This window comes from Sander vitreus, chromosome 5, assembly GCF_031162955.1.
Source record: "Sander vitreus isolate 19-12246 chromosome 5, sanVit1, whole genome shotgun sequence".
NCBI lineage: Eukaryota > Metazoa > Chordata > Actinopteri > Perciformes > Percidae > Sander > Sander vitreus.
The window spans coordinates 32,143,970-32,162,470 of NC_135859.1; the positions used below are offsets into that span (position 1 = coordinate 32,143,970).

An 18,501-nucleotide genomic window follows, 5' to 3' on the forward strand; every position below is an offset into this window, starting at 1 on the left:
CACTAGGGGTCTCTCAATCAAAACAATAACAAAAGTTGGAGTTTGCCAATTTCACATGGAAAAGCAAGATCATACGATTAATTATCAAAGGTTGGCGTTTAAATTTTCTGTCAATCTGCTAATTGATTAGTGATTCACGGTTTACAAACTCTCTCTGTTCTCTATGAGGGAGGAAACTACAAACTACTTGCATGTTGCAGAATCTGAACACTGTGCTCGACATCATGTTGTTCATCAGGATTTGGCTTCCTCAAAAGTCAATGCTTAATAATCCACGAGCCACGTCACGGCTCGTCCCAGAAGCGTGTGTGAAGCGTCTCTCCGCTTCGCTAAAGATACGCGCCAGGTCAATTTTCGCGCGAGCTGCGGGCCGTTCACACAGCTGGGCAGGAAGTGAAACAGCGAGAATATCCAAATCCAATATTCAATTTACCAGGTTAGTAATTCAAGTGATTTTGGAGTGTAGTCTTCTCTGCACAGCACATAGAAGATGTATCTGGCTGAATAACTTCAGTATTAGAAGAGGTGGCTCAATCATTAATTTTACCCCAGATTTGTACTTTGATTAGAATATTGTTGGAAGAGAGATGAACCTTTCAGTTCAGGTATTGATGGGAACTTGTCTCAAAAGGTGCTGCTTACCATGAGCTTTTGGGAGAATCATGTTTTGAATTCAAAACCAGAAATAATGCTGCTTCTGACTTGACTCACAAATGAGCGAGCAGGATGTATTCAGGGTCATGCTTATTCCAGAGCGACTGAAGACCATTTTTTAATCCTTGAAGACGATTTTCTTGTATTTGACCTTGTTCATTTTCTTCCTCTTGCTAAAGAAGGAAAGCGTCAATTTAAAGCTCAGTGTAAAATCCAGCTTTAATGTCAGTGTTACAGCTAGGAGTGTAACAATACATCAATCTCAATCGATATATATATCGATTCAAAGATCCACGATCCAATATCATCGATGCAAAGTGAAAATATCGATACATATACATACATACATGCATACATGCCCCTTAATTTATTTTTTCACACTTTATATTTACTCTTTTTATTAAAGGTCCCATGGCATGGAAATTTCACCTTATGAGGTTTTTTAACATTAATATGAGTTCCCCCAGCCTGCCTATGGTCCCCCAGTGGCTAGAAATGGTGATAGGTGTAAACCGAGCCCTGGGTATCCTGCTCCACCTTTGAGAAAATGAAAGCTCAGATGGGCCGATCTGGAATCTGCCCCTTATGATGTCATAAGGAGGAAGGTTACTTCCCCTTTCTCTGCTTTGCCCGCCCAGAGAATTTAGCCGTCCATGAGAAAGAGAGACATCATGGCTTGCAAACGAGCAAAGCATGGCAGTTGGTCAAGGCCACACCCCCACCCTCCACCTTGCCCCCCCTCTCTCCTCCTCAATAGCATTTAAAGCTACAGACACAGAAATGGCACATCCTAAGGAAAGCTCATTGTGGGACTGGCTCTAGTGGCTGTAATTCTGCACCAAGGCTGAATTTCAGGAAAGAGACTTCAGATACAGTATTAGGGGACCACTAAGGCCTATATAAAAGAGACTTCAGATACAGTATTAGGGGACCACAAAGGCCTATATAAAAGAGACTTCAGATGCAGTATTAGGGGACCACTAAGGCCTATATAAAAGAGACTTCAGATACAGTATTAGGGGACCACTAAGGTCTATATAAAAGAGACTTCAGATACAGTATTAGGGGACCACTAAGGTCTATATAAAAGAGACTTCAGATACAGTATTAGGGGACCACTAAGGTCTATATAAAAGAGACTTCAGATACAGTATTAGGGGACCACTAAGGTCTATATAAAAGAGACTTCAGATACAGTATTAGGGGACCACTAAGGTCTATATAAAAGCATCCAAAAAGCAGCATGTCATAGTACCTTTAAAAAGAATAGTTTGTTTTGAATTTAAGTGTCTGGAAGACCTTGGTAATAAAATTGTCAAATCATATTTTAGTGGCTTTTTTGTGTAACTGTGTTAAATGGGCATATGTATCGTCTCATATCAATCGCAGGCCCATGTATTGAATCAAATCAAAATTGTAGCGTAACAGACTTTAAGAAATCAGCAAATTTCATATCGTTGTCCAAAGAATCAATACAATAATGTATCGTGATAAAACCTGTGATTTACACCCCTAGTTACAGCACAGACTGTTGCTGGTGGAGGAGTTTTGCTTTGGTCTTGTGTGTCGCCTCCACTGTGCTGTGATTGACAGGAGATTATTGGCTGGAAACATGGAAATCAGACAGGCAGAAGGCAGAGGTAGCCCCCCCCTGGTGAATTTTAAAAGAAACCTGAAGCTTCAGAAGTTTTTCAAAATGAGCAGGTGACCTTGATGGTGTCTTTTTTCTTCTTTTTTCTTTAACATCTCAGTATGCCGCAGTTCCTCTCTCCATCCTGAGGAGAACTTTATGATGGAGATATGCAGCAGACGCAATTTCTTTAAGACTGCAAGGGAAGCTCAGCTTCCCTTAAACTGTCAAAAAATGAATGGTCAAATATGTACTATTGGGTTAACATTTTATTGACTAAAAATGCATTAGAACACATTCATCTCGAAGACGAGTTCGTTCAGAATCAGCTACATATAGCAGGTCGACTGACTCAATTTCCTTCTCATACATTCCCGTAGCGTCACAGTGCATTTCCCTGTTGAAGCCTAGCGTCCATTGACTTCAATGGGGCTGCTTTGAACAGTTTTTTTCAGTGCTTCGAAACTAGACGGTCATTGGATAAATGCTGCGATTATGTCCCGCCCACGGACGCTCAGCGTCTCTGGGGGTGAATGGAGCAGTGGGCTGGCCTGGCCCTGGGCTTCTGCGTGATGATTGGAGGGTCTGTCGAAAGAATGCATCTCGTTTTGATTGACAGCGATTTTGTAATTAAAAGTCGCCGAAGCTATTCGAGCTCACAGCTCAGTCCCATCTAGCCAATTTTCATCATACATTTCATACAATTATACAGCACATTCCTTGTTTCAGTTTAACCTAATTCCCACATGTCCTTCTCCGAGTTTAATAATGTTTTGTTAGATCGTTCGTTCATTCATTCATTCATTCATACAGCTAGGCTAGTGTCGTAGGGGTGAACTAGCCAGCAGAAAAACTGCACACGATGGCAGACAATGCTAATATTGTCGACCTAATTTTGGCAAAGCCATTTGAAAGTCTTCCTTACGAGGAGAAACTTAGAATTAAACAGCAGGGCAGATCAATACCTAAGATTGATTTAGTGCAAAAGATAGGGCAAAGTAACAGGTCTTTTCAGCTCTCCTGGTATGACAAAGTTAGCTGGAAGTGCCGTGACAAAGAAAATGTACTGCTGGCCATGCACCTTGACAAACCATCTCACGGATATTATAAATAATTATTATAATACTTATTATATTATACATTATTAGACTAATAATTATTATTATTATATATATTATTATAATATTATTATAAATAAATGGACAATTTCTATTATGTAGGCCGAAAATAAGCTTCTCCTCTTTGAAAGACCAGCAGCCGCCACTGATCTGCAGGCTTCTGTTCTTCTAGTTCGGAACAAAACCCGTTTCACCCCATAAACATGGTGGGGTTCATATGGTGAATTTCAACAAGCAATATGTTCAGAGTCAGTGAAGATGTTCATGTAATCAATTCCCATTAGATATAGTCTCGTCCTGTTGTAGCTTCAGTTTACATTTTTTAACATATTTTGATTCTGATTCATATTACTGTTAAGGTGTGTTTAGACAGAAAGCAAATAAATGTTTTGCCTTGAATCATTCAGACAAATTTGACTGGACCATGTGTTTGACCGTGTTGTGTCGCCAAAACAACCAATGTAGAAGGAGGCACCTACCGTGTCTGTGTTCAACCATGTCTCCCTAAAAATGATGTTCCCATACAACAAAACTGCATTCTCAATTAACGTTTTGAAGGTAACTCAATTTTCCAGCGACCAGCGCACGTTGTGAAACAGTCGCTGTTTAAAACACGTGCTTAACGTTATGAATTGAAACAAACCTACTTGGTTAAGTTTAGTAAAAAATCATAGTTTGGACTTTGGCAGACTTTCATTAGATATGTTATTGAGAATACAGTTCTGTCGAACGGGAAGGGCTGCTGTGTCTGTGTTCAGCTCAGCTTCAGACTGATCTGAGACCTCAGCAGAAACTGCAGTTCCCTTTCAGTCGATCTCTTTTTTCCTAATGTCTGTGTTTCTTTTTAAAGTAGATTCATGGGGCGACCTCTAGCTCACCCAGTAAGAGCGTGCGGCCCATGTAGGCTGAGTCCTTTGCAGCGGCATCTCTCTCGCACCTTTCCTGTATATCCACTGTCACTCTGAAATAAAGGGAGAAAGCCCCCAAAAAATGATCTTTATAGTAGATTCATGAAGCCCCACGATAAGTACACATTTGTTCTCTCAAGTTGAAACATTTTCAGCTTGCACAAATTGCCTTAGCATCAGTCCCTGGCAAATTTGCATGTATTGGTGCCCTTCTACCAATTTCCATTGTGCAACGCGCTCTATCTGAGTGTGGGCAGAGTCTCTTCAGATAATGGGGCAGAGATTTGTCTGCCAGTTGTCTGTCACAGGTTTTAATTTACTCGTCAAACCTGAACGCACCCAGATCAGGACCACCATGCTCAGCATGGCTTTGTGGACCAGCACAAACAGGAGACTCTGTTTCTGCTCTGGTGTTATTTACTTCTACCATCAGTTTAATGCTGTAAAGCTAGAGGCCTACAGCTTTCAATATACTGGAAACAAAATGAAACTGCAGTGTTGGTGCCAGATTGCAGCCAAATGAAAGTCATGTTAACTTTAAAAATACCAAATGTCATCTGTCTCATAGTTAGCTTTGGATTGTCAACCTCACCCGTCTGAATCTTATTTATCCTTATGTTGGGACAGCTCAGTCGATTTGTGGTAAATAACCTATACGGTCTTTATATATAATATACTCAACAACTATGGACTAGATTCCTAATAAAATTGTTGTTGATATTCATGGTTCCCCGAGTGAGATCCCGAATGATTTTGGTGGCGCCCTGAACTTTCCTCTAGCAGTACCATCATGGTAAAAAAGGCCAGTTGGATATATTTATATAATATAAAAACCAATGTTCAGATTGCCATGAAATGTAATTGTAACTCACATTCCTGTTATTTCTGCATGCCACAGTGAGGTTTTGCAAATGTTATGGAAAAATAAATGCCAAAAATTGTAGTTATTAGAAAAGCTTCATAACGAGGTGTAGTGTAACCAGTCAAAAATGATTAGTCCCACAATAAATATGTGATCAATCATGTGCATCATTAGAGCTACGTGGTTGAGACTAAAATGCCAATATTTGCTCAATATATTGGCGTTTTGATTAATTGGCAGAAACATTTGACTTGGTAATTAGACAGACGCTCAAATACAATAGAAGAAGAACAAGCGTACGAGGATTAAAAGTCAGCGCTGACAGCATTGTTCTCTAATGGAGGCACAGAAGATAAGTGTGTTTTCAGAGCAGTACAACAGGCCATGTGGAGGCTGAGAGTCCATTAGGTATCAATGCCAGCTGGTGTGAAAGGGCTTCATGGTACGACGTTATGCCCACGCGCTCGGCTCTGCATTCATTCACCACAGCCTCCACTTCTGAAGGAAACAGCCAGCGTCTGTCGTTCTAGGAATCACCTCGTATCCTCCTCTCTGCTGCCTTTCATATTTTATTTAACTGCAGCTTTCCTAACATCTTGTTCCTTTCTACACACATCGGGGTTCTAGTTCTCTCATCTAAAATCCGATTAAAGATTCTTTCATCTGAGTCGATCAGTGTGGTGAAATATAACTGAGGAAATATGGTCCAGTTGTGGCTAAAAGCTGCTAGTATGTGTTGTTGAAGCGTTCTTCACAGCACAAAGGAGAGTTTGTACATAACACCTTGATTTTCTCAGGTCTAATATAATGTTTTTCCAGATGTTGAGCATCAATGGGCTACACACATCTGTTTGTTCAAGGTGTAGCTGCACTACATTTGCTGCAATGTGTAACTGCACCAGAAATATTATGTTAAAAACAAATAAATACAACTCCAGTTTTGTGTGTTATGATTAGACACCACAGTCTGTAGACAACAGTCAGTTTTCAGTTTTTACGGGAAAACAAATTTAGATTTATGGATAAGATAATCACATCAAATAAATTATACATATACAAAATATGTACATATTTAAAAGGCCTGCCAATCATTTGTCAGCTGTTACTTACAGTATTTTAGGTGATTTGCCAAACTTATTGTAGATTTGTTCACCAAATGCTTTCTCCTGGGGGGAATTGTTAGGTCTATTTATTACGAGTGTGGTCTAGACCTAATTTAAGTAATCTAAGTGTCCTGAGATAACTTCTGTTATAATTTGACACTATAAACAAAATATATAATGATATACCAGTGTCCTACAAAGAGCTGGACACCGGGTATTACATTTAGGGAACAAAAACTCTTTATTAAAGGTGCAATATGTAATACTGACAGCTAGTGTTTAAGATAGTTAGTGCAGTACAAATTCAAAATACTGGAGAGAGTCGTCTCCCCCGCCCCCTCCTCCCCAGACTCGAAGTTCACGGAGGTTGCCAGGCTGAGACCACAGCATCCACAACAATGTTGCTAGACGCTTGTCTCACGTAGCCAGACATTACTTCACAGCACAGCGTAGTAGCTAACGTTAGATGCTGGTCATAATAGCCCGTGCTAACGCGGAGCTCTGTACCCAACTGACAGGTACACTTTTTCAGCTTAGAATTACGGTAGGAACCGCTAAAAACACAACAACCTCGCTGTCCTCTCCACCCGACCGACAGACACACTTCCTAGGCTTAGAATTGCGGTAGGAGCCGCTAAAAACACAACAACCTCGCTGTCCTCTCCACCTGACGGACAGACACACTTTCTCTGCTTAGAATTACGGTGAGAACTGCTAAACACACTGCAAACTCACGGTCCTCTCTTTCCAATTTACAGCCCCCCTCTCTTGGCTTAAAATAACTCACCGTTGCCGGCTACTGCCGCTGAACAGGCTACACGTTGTAAACAGCCGTGGCCCGTTTGCCTGGTCCTCCGGTAACGTTAGCTAGCAGTTAGCAGGGTTAGCATGGTGGCGTTAGCCCGGACCAGTCGAGATCACTTTACTGGCTATGTCTCAATTGATTTTGCAAGATAACCAACGTGGGTACTGTAGCTATATAATTCAATGTGAGTAGCTACACGAATGTTGAAATGACATAAAATGCCCGTCCCTTGTAGCCGTGATAAATTAGCCTGAAGCTAATGCTTACCTGTTCAGGAGGAAATTAGCCAACTCTGCGTCCTTTTGGGCTCTAAGCTGTCTCCATCTTTCAAATACATCTCCAGTATTTACCCAGGGTTTGTTACGTCTCTGGTCACGCAACTGAAACATTAAACAACGTTGATGCTGTTCGTTTGTTTGCTGCTTTCATGGCTGTACTAACGTTACAGCTGTAGTGCGCTGGGTTTACGTTTTTACAGGTATATGTATATCTGGCAACCCAGCCTGGCTGTCAAACTGGGCAGTTAATGCCAACACACAGGCCAAAACACAAACAGAAATTCTGTCACGGAACGGAAATTTCAAAAGGAGAAAATACTAGCATTAGTGTTGTTGTCAGAAAAGATAGTCTTTCAACTTAGCATGTTTCCTTAATATCTGATGACGCATTGGGGTCATTTTTGGATTTATTACAGTAAATATATTACATATTGGACCTTTAAGATTAGTAAAGTTTTTGTTAAATGTTAATAAAATAAACTTGTGCTGTCTCAAATTACTTTAGAATATTTATATTAGTTATTTATATACCAAGACCATGACGTTTCCCTAACCTAAACCAAGTGTCTAAATATTTATAAAATATATAGTTTAATTAACATTTTGCAACTTGGCAAATATGTTTAATTAACATGTCCTCGTGTTGATAGAAAACATAATCTGGGAGGTATTACGTTTCCTTCAAAACATATTTACTGTTGCATATTAGCTGGATATAAACACAATTTCTAGAAGACAGGATTAGCAGTCCAACATCTGGGAGCTAACAGTCACATCTGGGGTTGTTGTGTGATTAAAGATAATAGGTCTCAATAAGCATACATTTGCTCTTGTACTGTATGTTGTAAGTATGATGTCAGTGGCAGTTATTGTGATTGACCAGTTCACTCTGCCATCTTACAGATTTCCTTGTAGTAACCTGATTGAGTCTCTTGTATATTAAAACAGTCTCTGGTGTTACATCAGCTGCCAGATTGAAAGCCTGTCTCAGTTCAGATGCTTTAAAATTATGTCGTTATGAAACACTCACAACTCTGGGAGATTAATTTATGCAGAATTGGGGGGAACATAATTGTTAATGGTTGATTGTGCAGCGCTGGTGTTGGTGAAGGAAAGAAAGTGGTTGTTAGTTTTGCAGCAGCAGGAGTTATTATGGCAGTGAGTAATGTCATGCCATTAGAGCTTGTCATTCAATAGGAAGGTAAGTGACGTGCGTGTGTGAATGTGTGTGCGTGCGTGTGTGTGCGCGTGTGCGTGCGTGTGTGCTCTTATAGTGATACTGTAGGAGGGGAAAAAGAGAGCAGAGAGATGAGAAAAGCTGGAGAGACAAAATGGGAAAAAAAAGATGGCTACCATTCGCAAAAAAACACAAAACATGTGCCACACAAACACACACTCAACACACACACACACACACACACACACACACACACACACACACACACACACACACACACACACACACTACAATACATCCTCTTTCAGCAGCCTGACAATAAAGACAGGGATGATTTCTGTCTGGGAAAAAAAAACTGCCAGTGTGGCTGCTTACTGGGGGATTTAATAGGAGGGGATGAAGACAAGAAGAAAGAAAGGGAGAGGGGGAAGGATAGCATGGAGGGAAAGAGGCAAAAGAAGCAGAGGAGGTGGATTAAGAAGCACGGTGGAGTGAGAGAAGGAGGAGGAAAGGAAAGACAAGCAGAGTGGTGAATAAAAGGAAGAAGAGAAAATGGTAAACGAAGGAGAAGGAGGAGTAGAGGATGGCGCATAGGTGGAAGAAGAGGAGAGGATGAGTAGAAAGAAGAAGAAGAAGAGATAAATGCAGACAGCAATTTCTCATCAAACAAGTCGACACAGTTCAGTTTTGCAGCTTCTGTAAACACTCCTGCAATCCATTAACAGAGCTGGAAGAGAGGGCGGATGGATGAAAAGATAGATAGATGGATGGATGGATAAAAAGATGGATGATGGATGAAAAGATAGATGGATGGATAATTGGATCATTGGTTTGATTAAAATTATTCATTGGCATTTTAGAACACATACAACAGGATTTTATCTGTAGTCTCTGAGTCGCATTAAAATGTGTTTTTTTTTTTTAAAAGCATAAAACCCAAAGATAAAAAAAAATTCTTTGTTTAATTATAGATTTTAGAGGCAGAATTAATGGAAAACTCAGCTGGCTCCCCTGGTACAATCCCCCCTCCCCCGATACCCTCCTTCTCCTGATTAATTTGGGTAAATCCAGCTCTGTATCTGCCGTTTGTGATTCAACATCAACACAAAGCTCTGGTGAGTCGAAGGAAACATTGAAGTCAAATCTTCAAAGATTTTTCTGCGATGTGTTTTCCTCTCTCCGGCTGCATCCTCTGCCTCTTACCACAGAAGTGGATCGATGTAAACACACAGCTTTTTATCTAGATTTAAGTGTTGTGGAAACAGATTTTCGTTTTTTCATATTTATCTAAATGTCTGAGGTAGCCTTGAACCTGAGAGGGGCCGTGCTTACAGTTAAACCCTCACTAATAACAGTGGTAGATTTGTCACTTGAAATTTGTAAAAAGTACATTTTCAAGCAATGACTCCATTTCTCTCCTTCTGGAAGACCAGGTTCTGTTTCACAAGTAAAAAAAAAAAACCTCATTCAAAATCACATAGACTTTTTTAATATCCTAAATAACTAGAAACCCAGCCTTGGAACATAACCTGATGTACTGTGACTCACTTAATTTGTCTAGACAGAGATGGATTGAAAAACCCATCTAATATTGTTGTTTACTTAACATTTCTGTTTTTGGCAGCCTTGAATGAACATTATTTACCAGACTATCACGGCTTAAATGTCACAGCTCAATGAAAGAGAGAAGTCCGTGGATAGGACGAGGAGTCATGGCGACTTTAGACTTTAGAAGAGGAGTGACGTTTTTCAGCCTGGGGTGCCTTTCTGTAATTGTTTTCAATGCTAGTCAAGCTTTTTGCTTGCTGCTTTTGCGTTGCTCAGGACCTCAGGTTTTGCCTGAATGACTGAAGTTGAAAATACTTAACTCAGAGTAGAAAAGCGCCTAGTTATATCCACGACGTTTCACTTCCGGGATTGTTTAGGTGCCGCCGGAAATTCCGCCAGATGTCCATCTTTTTGGCCGTATGTCCATCTTTTCTGCCGGATGTCTGTCACCTTCTGCTTTCTTTGTGTTGTAATTCTAAACTCCGGTGGATTTCTGAGGACTATGGTTAACTGCTCCTCAGATCTCTGCAGGGTAAATCCAGACAGCTAGCTAGACTATCTGTCCAATCTGAGTTTTCTGTTGCACGACTAAAACAACCTTTGACCGTACACATGTTCCACCAAAACAAGTTGCCTCCCGAGGCTATTTTGCAGAGACGCAGTTGCTCAGCATCACCTGAGACGATTGTGATTGGTTTAAAGAAATGCCAATACACCAGAGCACGCTTTTGTCTCATCCCGGAATGTTGTGTGGACTCGCTAGACCTACCTCCGCAGCGCTGAGGTAGGTCTGGCAATGCGAGACTAAAAAGCGCCCAATGTCATTTGCGTTTTGTTCCCATTGTCTAATCGGATGAATTGAGAGCCAGTCATTTGCGGTGGTTACCTCAAAAAAGGTGCAGCAAGCAGCTCTTTTTTTAAATTCTAGGCTCCAATAAAAAAGGCAGTGCAATGTGCCTGGTGTTTTGCAACCTGCAAAAACGCAAGGTGCTCAGCACATTACAACTGCAGCTTTTGGCACTTGCGCGTTCCGGAGGTTGCTGCTTGGGACCACCTGATAAGTTGACAAAGTCATCTTGGACAAAACCCCAAATAAATACAAAGCAGAGCTGCTAATGTTAAACTAGACTCTAGACCCATAAAATATTGTAATCAGCTAATGATATGCTAACTCTGGGCCTTGGAAGTAGTCTAAAAGTAGGCTAATTAATGGCTTCCCATCATCTCAAGAAAATGTCATTATCTTTGGATAATGTGTTAACAATATGGTTAACAATATTTGTTTTTCTGAGATAATTACCTTGTTATTGTGAGAAAAGCCGTTTTGTTCCCTGGAGATATTGATCATATTATTGCGACAGAACAACTTTGTTATCCCAAGATAATGCAAACAGTTTTGGGACATTTATATCTGATTTTTGCCAGAGAGAATTGGAAATAAGAAATCCACTAAAACACCTTTTTTTGTGTGGAATAAAACAGAGGTTTGGTAGTTCGTCTGGTGATTCTGTAACTGACTCAGGATGGGGGAGGATATTGTCTGAAACAAAGTGAGGAAGACAGATTCTGTTTGTGCACAGCTCCAGGGTCCATGCACATTTTAGTGTTATTTGGGTCTGTGTGTTCCGTGCTCTGTGTGGTTTAATGAAAGCAGTACTTGAGTTTCTTTTTCTTTCTTTGTTGCCCAGCCACAGATACTGAAGGGCTCACAAAACAAGATATTGGAGACACAATTGAAATCAATGATTGCAGAAGCTTGAGGCAAGAACAGTGATGCAGAGTTTTAATCAGCATAAGTTCCTGGGAGAGCAAAACACCGAACAAGAAGTGAAAGACTAATACTGTAAACATCACCAATAACTCTGGGATTCACCACATGAATTGGGGGTAATTACTAGAATTGTTGGGGCTTTGTAAACTATAGAGTGTGGTCTAGACCTACTCTATCTGTAAAGTGTATCGAGATAACTACTTGTTATGATTTGATAATATAAATACAATTGAATTGAATTGAATTGAATGAACTCCTCATACCCAAACAAAAGAAAAAGCCAACATCAATCATGTGAGCTTTTTCTGATTGATCGATTGGTTACTGTTGGGGAAAGATCGTCTTCATAATTAGAAGAAGGCACCGTTTGTGTCCATGTAGGAGTCACGCGCAGTCATAGAAGCTACAGCAGGGCTGTGCAATTAATAGAATTTTAATTGCGATTTTGGCTCCTAACAATCACAAAATCAATGCAATCGAGAAAAACAATTATTTTGCACATTGTGTTTTGCATGTAAACTCTTAGTAACTGTCTTGTGTTCTGAAGGGGAATTCAAAAGGTTCGACAGAAAAAAAAGTGTTAAGGGAAATTTCACAGTTCAGTGTTTTCACTGTTTTCCTAAGTTCAATAAATGCAACATTTTTCCAAAAGTCAATGACTAAACGTGTTAAATAATCGTGATTTCAATATTAATCAAATTAATCCTGATTATGATTTTTTTCCATAATCAAACAGCCCTAAGTTACAGTATATACTTAGAGTATAAACATGATCACTTACTGGATCATGTAATACATATTTTTGGGCTCATGGGATGTTTGTTCACCACATGAAATACTGAAACATCTCACTAGCTCTTGAAAGGATTTTCCATTTTTACGGACCTTGATGGCCACCAATCTGCTAGCTCTAGCTTCATATTCACGGAACAGATATTAAAGGGTAGCTACTGTTTTTTCAACCCTATTTTCCTATGTTTTTGTGTCTAAGCGACTGATGGGAACAACAATCTTTGACATAGGTATTGAGTGAGATCGCTGCAGTCGGCAGCGGCGAAACGAGCTACAATGTAAGCTAATAGGGCAATTGTCCAGCTTGTATTTACCTTCACAAAAGTGCTCGTTTTGCCGCTGACAGGCTCAGATTAATATTCTAAGTGTCTGACAACATTATGGAAAGGATGTCTGAAGAGGTCGACCTTTCTGTTAAAGGGTTTAAACATAAAAACATCCACGAAATTGCGTTCCTTAAACCCACCGGACTCCATGTGAATAAACAGTAATTTTATCATTGTAAAATACACTTCATTCAAAGTCGACAAACTAAATAAAACTATGAAAAGCTGTTTTGGGTCGTCTTTCCACTTTTCCAACCATCACAACTCTAGATCTGGTTGAAATAAACACATAGTTTACCGATTTACATGTGAAAATATGTTGGCTCTACACACGCTAAAAGTATTGCTTTTTTAAATGGAGTCAGGTGGGTTCATCGCTAGCGACTTCAGAGCTGTTTCTGGTTAAACAGAAAGGTCTCAAAGAGGTTTTAAAGGTCTATCTCTGAAGGGATCCTTTCCATAATGTTGTCAGACACTTAGAATATTAATCTGAGCAAAACAAGCACTTTTGTGAAGGTAAATAAAAGCTGGACAATTGCTCTATAATGTCAAAGATTGTTGTTCCCATCAGTCACATAGGAAAGAAAGTGGTTGTAACATAGGAAAATAGGGTCCAAGTTGAAAAAAACAGTAGTTACCCTTTAAGAGTGGTATTAATCTATCTACAAGAAAGCAAATAAGCATGTTTCCCTTCAAACTGTCAAACTCTTCCCTCAAGCATTATTAACATCATGTTTACATTGTCGCATATCTCCCATAACATTCACAGGCCGGCCTTTTGTCTTTAACGCTAAAGCTGCCTGCCGTTCTCTGTTATGTTGCTGTGTTTTTTCTGTGTGTTTTGTAGGATTTTTTTTTTAATTAAGAAACAGTGTGAGTAAAGATGATTTGTTTGAAGCATTTAACACACGAGGGAGCAGGCTTGTGTTTTTATTGTTATTTCGCTGTGCGACTATAGCTGCTGTGTGGATTGTGATTGAACGTTGTTATTCTGGGTGTTTGAAGGAGGAAAAGGCGCTAATGACAGAACAGAAATCACCGGGGATCAGGGCTCTTCTTTTGTAGTTAATTTGCTTTGTGATTTGGTAGATGAAGTCCTGGGTGGTCTTCGTCAGCAGCTGTGTGGGAGTTAACAGACGGTTTCAGGAAGCACAGATGATCATCTGTCTTTTGTTTTATTGCTCTTTTGCATGCTACATTTGCATTGTTTATCAGGGTTTTAACATACAGTAAATGCAGTGCAGCTGAAACAAAGCTCGTAATACCTGGAGTACAGACTTATTGGACGCCCTAGAATAGAAACTAAACCCTGAACCAGGAAATATTGGTGAGCTCCCGCTACATATTGAGCCCCGCAGGGACCAGAGGATGGAAAAGTGATTGTTGTTGCAAGTCGCAAACACACTGTAGCTGTAACTTAATATAGGGACACAGGGAAATATCACACAGAATAATTTCAAACAAATCATTTGTCACATTTCGAAAAACCGCCGCATAGCTGATCAATAAGATAATCATGGAGAAAATTTAATTAAACGTTGTTGCAAGCATTACAGTTGAGTAGGGATCCAATCTGAGATATTTGCTGATATTCAGTCCACAGTGCTGGAGCTGCACTGTAACCTCAGCAGTAGCCTCTGCAGTGTATTAAGCTGCTGTAGAAGAAAAATAGCAGAGGGATTTTAAAGAAAAGCACAGAGCACCACTGAGTCTTTTTTTTTTTACTCCCCAAAGAAGTGAGAAAAAAACAATTTCTTGTCAGATTTAAGAGTGACCTTTTGAGAGTAACTGATTGATCATCATAATAACACAACAGAAGCACAATTCAACACAGAAGACCTCTGTGTTGGACTTGACAAAGCGCTGCTGTTTTTACAGACACAGGCTTTTTTCTCCTTGAAACTGAGCCCCAAAGCCACTATGCATTACTCCCTCTTTCTGTTTTTTCTGTTCCTTACAATGTGATGAAATTGATATATTGCACACACATGCCACGTTTAATTATAGAGAGACACTCCCACGGATGGGTAACTGTCCCACACCTGTGTACGCAGAATCGGCGGAGCATTACCTATTTAAGATCATTGGTGTAAGCATTGTGGTAAATACTCTCGACGAAGGTCCAGAGGGGTCGAAACGTTAGTATCATCAATACATTGGGTTGCTGAGCAAGAGCAGAGTGCTGGATTTTCCTTTTTGAAACTGGGAAATCACTCAAGAATATCGTGCAGTGAGATATCGGTCAAGTCTGTAAACTTTATTGAGTCAAAATGGCTAGAAAAATCCCTCATCTCAGATTGCTGCTGCTCTCTCAGTATAATTAATTCCCAGAGCTGTTGTAATTGGGACCATAGTAAGTGGTGGAGTGAGGCTTTTATAGGCACTGATGACTTAGTATTTGAGTATGTGTAACCATGGTGATGACACCGTGTTCTTTGTTGTAATGAAATTGTGGAGACTCGAAGCAGAGTCCTTTCACCCGTCTGCAGTGAGTGTTTGTACACAGTGTCTGTACCGTCAGTTAGAAGTCTTTACAGACCTCATGTTGGATCTGATCTACTTATCATTGGGCGTAATGGGACTGCCACTGGTAATCCTATCAGCTCTTACGTCATTCTACACACTAGTGCTGTCCTTGACTAAAGAAATTTGTAGTCAACTAACTAACTATTTTCCACTGGGCACGTCTGGGCGCGTGGTGTGCATAATCATAATCATGCATAATGTGTCCCAGAACCGTGTGTGAAGCAGCTCTCCGCTCCGCTAAAGATACGCGCCAGGTCTAGTTTCGCGTGAGCAGCATGCCGTTCGGACAGCTGGGCAGGAAGTGAAACGGCGCAAGTATCCAGTCAATTTACCAAAACACACCCCCCACTATCGTTTACATCTCCTTTACAACACCACAGATGAGAGATTCATCTTGGAGCTTGGAAAACATAATTCTACATCACAGATCTTTTTTGTTAAGGACAACACCAGAAAAGACAAGGCATGGAGTTTACCTGCAGGATTGCCTGGAGTACCTATATAATCTGCGAGTCGGGCAGCAAGATGCTCCGCTTCTGAGACGCTCCTGGTGTGGTATGGCGTGTGGTGGAGGACGGAACATAACTGCGGCGCAGCCGGAATGCAGCACAGACGTGCCCAGTGGAGAATCAGAGTTACACTCATCTATGACTAATCGATTAGTTGATCTAATCGACAGATCTGTAAAAAATGAGTTTCTCCACAGGCAATCGTGCAAAAGCACCACTATGAATTTTGTTTTTACCACAGATTTGCTGATAAGTCATTCAGCACAGAAAAGGATAAAAAACAGACTAATTTGTCATAGTATTTTATATGTTTTCTCTCTGACTATTGGTATTGATATGTGTGAGTAACGCAGACTCCACCAAGAAAGACCTTGATTGTGGCGAGGAGCGCAAGCTGCCTACAGCTTTGTGAAAAACAAAAGAGAAATGATCTGGACAACGTTTAGTCCAATTGAAAAAGTAAACATTGGAAACCCTTGTAGCTGTTGTATGACATGGTTTCTGTTACATTGCAGTTTTTTGGAAAGGTGTCAGAGACTCTTGGAGGTGGAGAGTAAAATGGTCAACGATTAACAAAAATATGAGAATAATGCCCCGGTTTCTCTTTAATGTCTCTACAAAGCTTTAGTTCACAGAAGGTAAAGTCCCCAAAATGTGGCCTTCCTCACCTGATAAAGGCCAAATTGTGGGCCGAAACGTTGTGTGCCTTATTTGCACTATTAACCTATTTTTCCAGAGCATTAAGCTGTTGTGTGGACTTTACCTTCTTTGAACATTTACTTTTTTGTCCTGCACCAGCAACTACATGGATATGCACAACATCGTCGTTTTTGAACTCTTTAGAGTTTTAGACCACAAAAATCAATAATCTGCATACTGCTTTTTTAAGAGAAACTAATGCCCCACAGAAAGACTTAAACAGCAAACAAAATTCCCATTTCCTGTGTCAAAACAGAAACCATTTTTGTGTTGTAGTCTGTGACGGGGCGCATGGCGGCCGTCACGGTAGTTCGGCCGCATGCGCTACCTATTTTATCTCAAGGACTGAGTGTAAAGGTTGCCTGTATAGGTTTGTTTAGCGTGTTAATATGTTCTGTTAATTACCACACACTGTTGTCAAATCATCTGTTAACCTAGTCATTCATCTAATTCCCCATAGTAATCCCGTAGCTTTCTTGCGCACATATTTAACATCTAAAACTGCGGTGATTTATATTCTATAGCTACATCCATCATTACATTTTCTATTGTTTAAAACCATAAAGTTTATTTCACAAACATGTCCAGTTATAATAATCACGCAACACTTATGTCTTTGTTATCTAGTGTCTGTTTATTGAGTTTAAAAGCTAATAGAGGGTAACATTTAGTCTGTTTTACCAGCATGTGCTCTTTGTTTGTTTGCCGCGATCCTCGGGTTTAAATTACTCTATGACTTCCGGGGTAACAGGAAGTAACATGAATTTTAAGTAATACATTTATTAGCCATCAAGATGTCTTGTGGCTTTGTCTAATGTGAATGTGAATTATGTAAATGATATTCTGTAAATGTCTAGCTTCATAGATACGTTAATTTTGGCTGTATGGAGCCTTTATTGTCTATTCACCTGAGCCACCCCTGCATTGTATTGTGCTGGTATGTTCCAATTTTAGGGGCGGGGCTTCAGGCTATATAGAGTAGCAGTAGTATTTGCTCGGGGGAGAGCTGTCGGAACACCTGAGGGACTAGGACGTAAGTCTGTTGGATACCCTCAGAGTAGTGACTTGATTTAAGGTCAATTAGGAAACAGTTGTATGTTTATATTATGTGATTGTGTTGACTCACAAGTCAAATTACTTTTATTTTCTTGAAAGTATATATTTTTCTGCTTTCCTTAATTTTTGTTAATTTTTATACCACGATTTTGCCTCATTTGGCCTTAATTGGGGTAAACAATAAAAATCCCATCTTGTCAACTTCATCTCCGACTCATCCCGAGTGTTTACACCTGCTCACGACTACTCTTCGACATCTACCCTTAACATAGTCACACTGGATGAGCTCCAGTAATGTTGCCTTATTATACTGTTGCAGACTTTTGCCAAATCGCTCTGTGCAGAAGTGGCAGCTAATTATAATGTGCAGCTTTGTAATGTATGTGTTGGTTGGAAACATTCGTCCCAACAAGGGTGAAATCTTTGCCTCTTACAGACTCCACCAGTCATGATGGAGAGATGCAGATGAATTGATATTGATGGGGTGAAAAAAAATATGAATATAGTTGAGAGATGATTAGCTGCCACTCAGTATTAGGAAATTAGTAACTGCAGACTATGGGTGGAATAATGAATGGTATGACATTTGAAGAAAATGTCTCGTCTTCTAAAATGTCCTTCCATTATACAGTGGGATCCAACATTCAAATAATCAGATGTCAGTTAGATTCACATCAGTCATATTAAAATGACATTAATAATCTTTGTACTGTATTTTTGACTATCTCTCTCCTCTCTT

General features: G+C 40.0%; 1 protein-coding gene across 1 annotated transcript in view; it reads left to right on the forward strand.

Annotated features, from left to right (window-relative positions):
* Window positions 1–18,501, forward strand: part of znf608 (zinc finger protein 608) — a 58,634-nt gene that overhangs the window by 8,523 nt on the left and 31,610 nt on the right. The gene's annotated exons all lie outside the window — the stretch shown is intronic.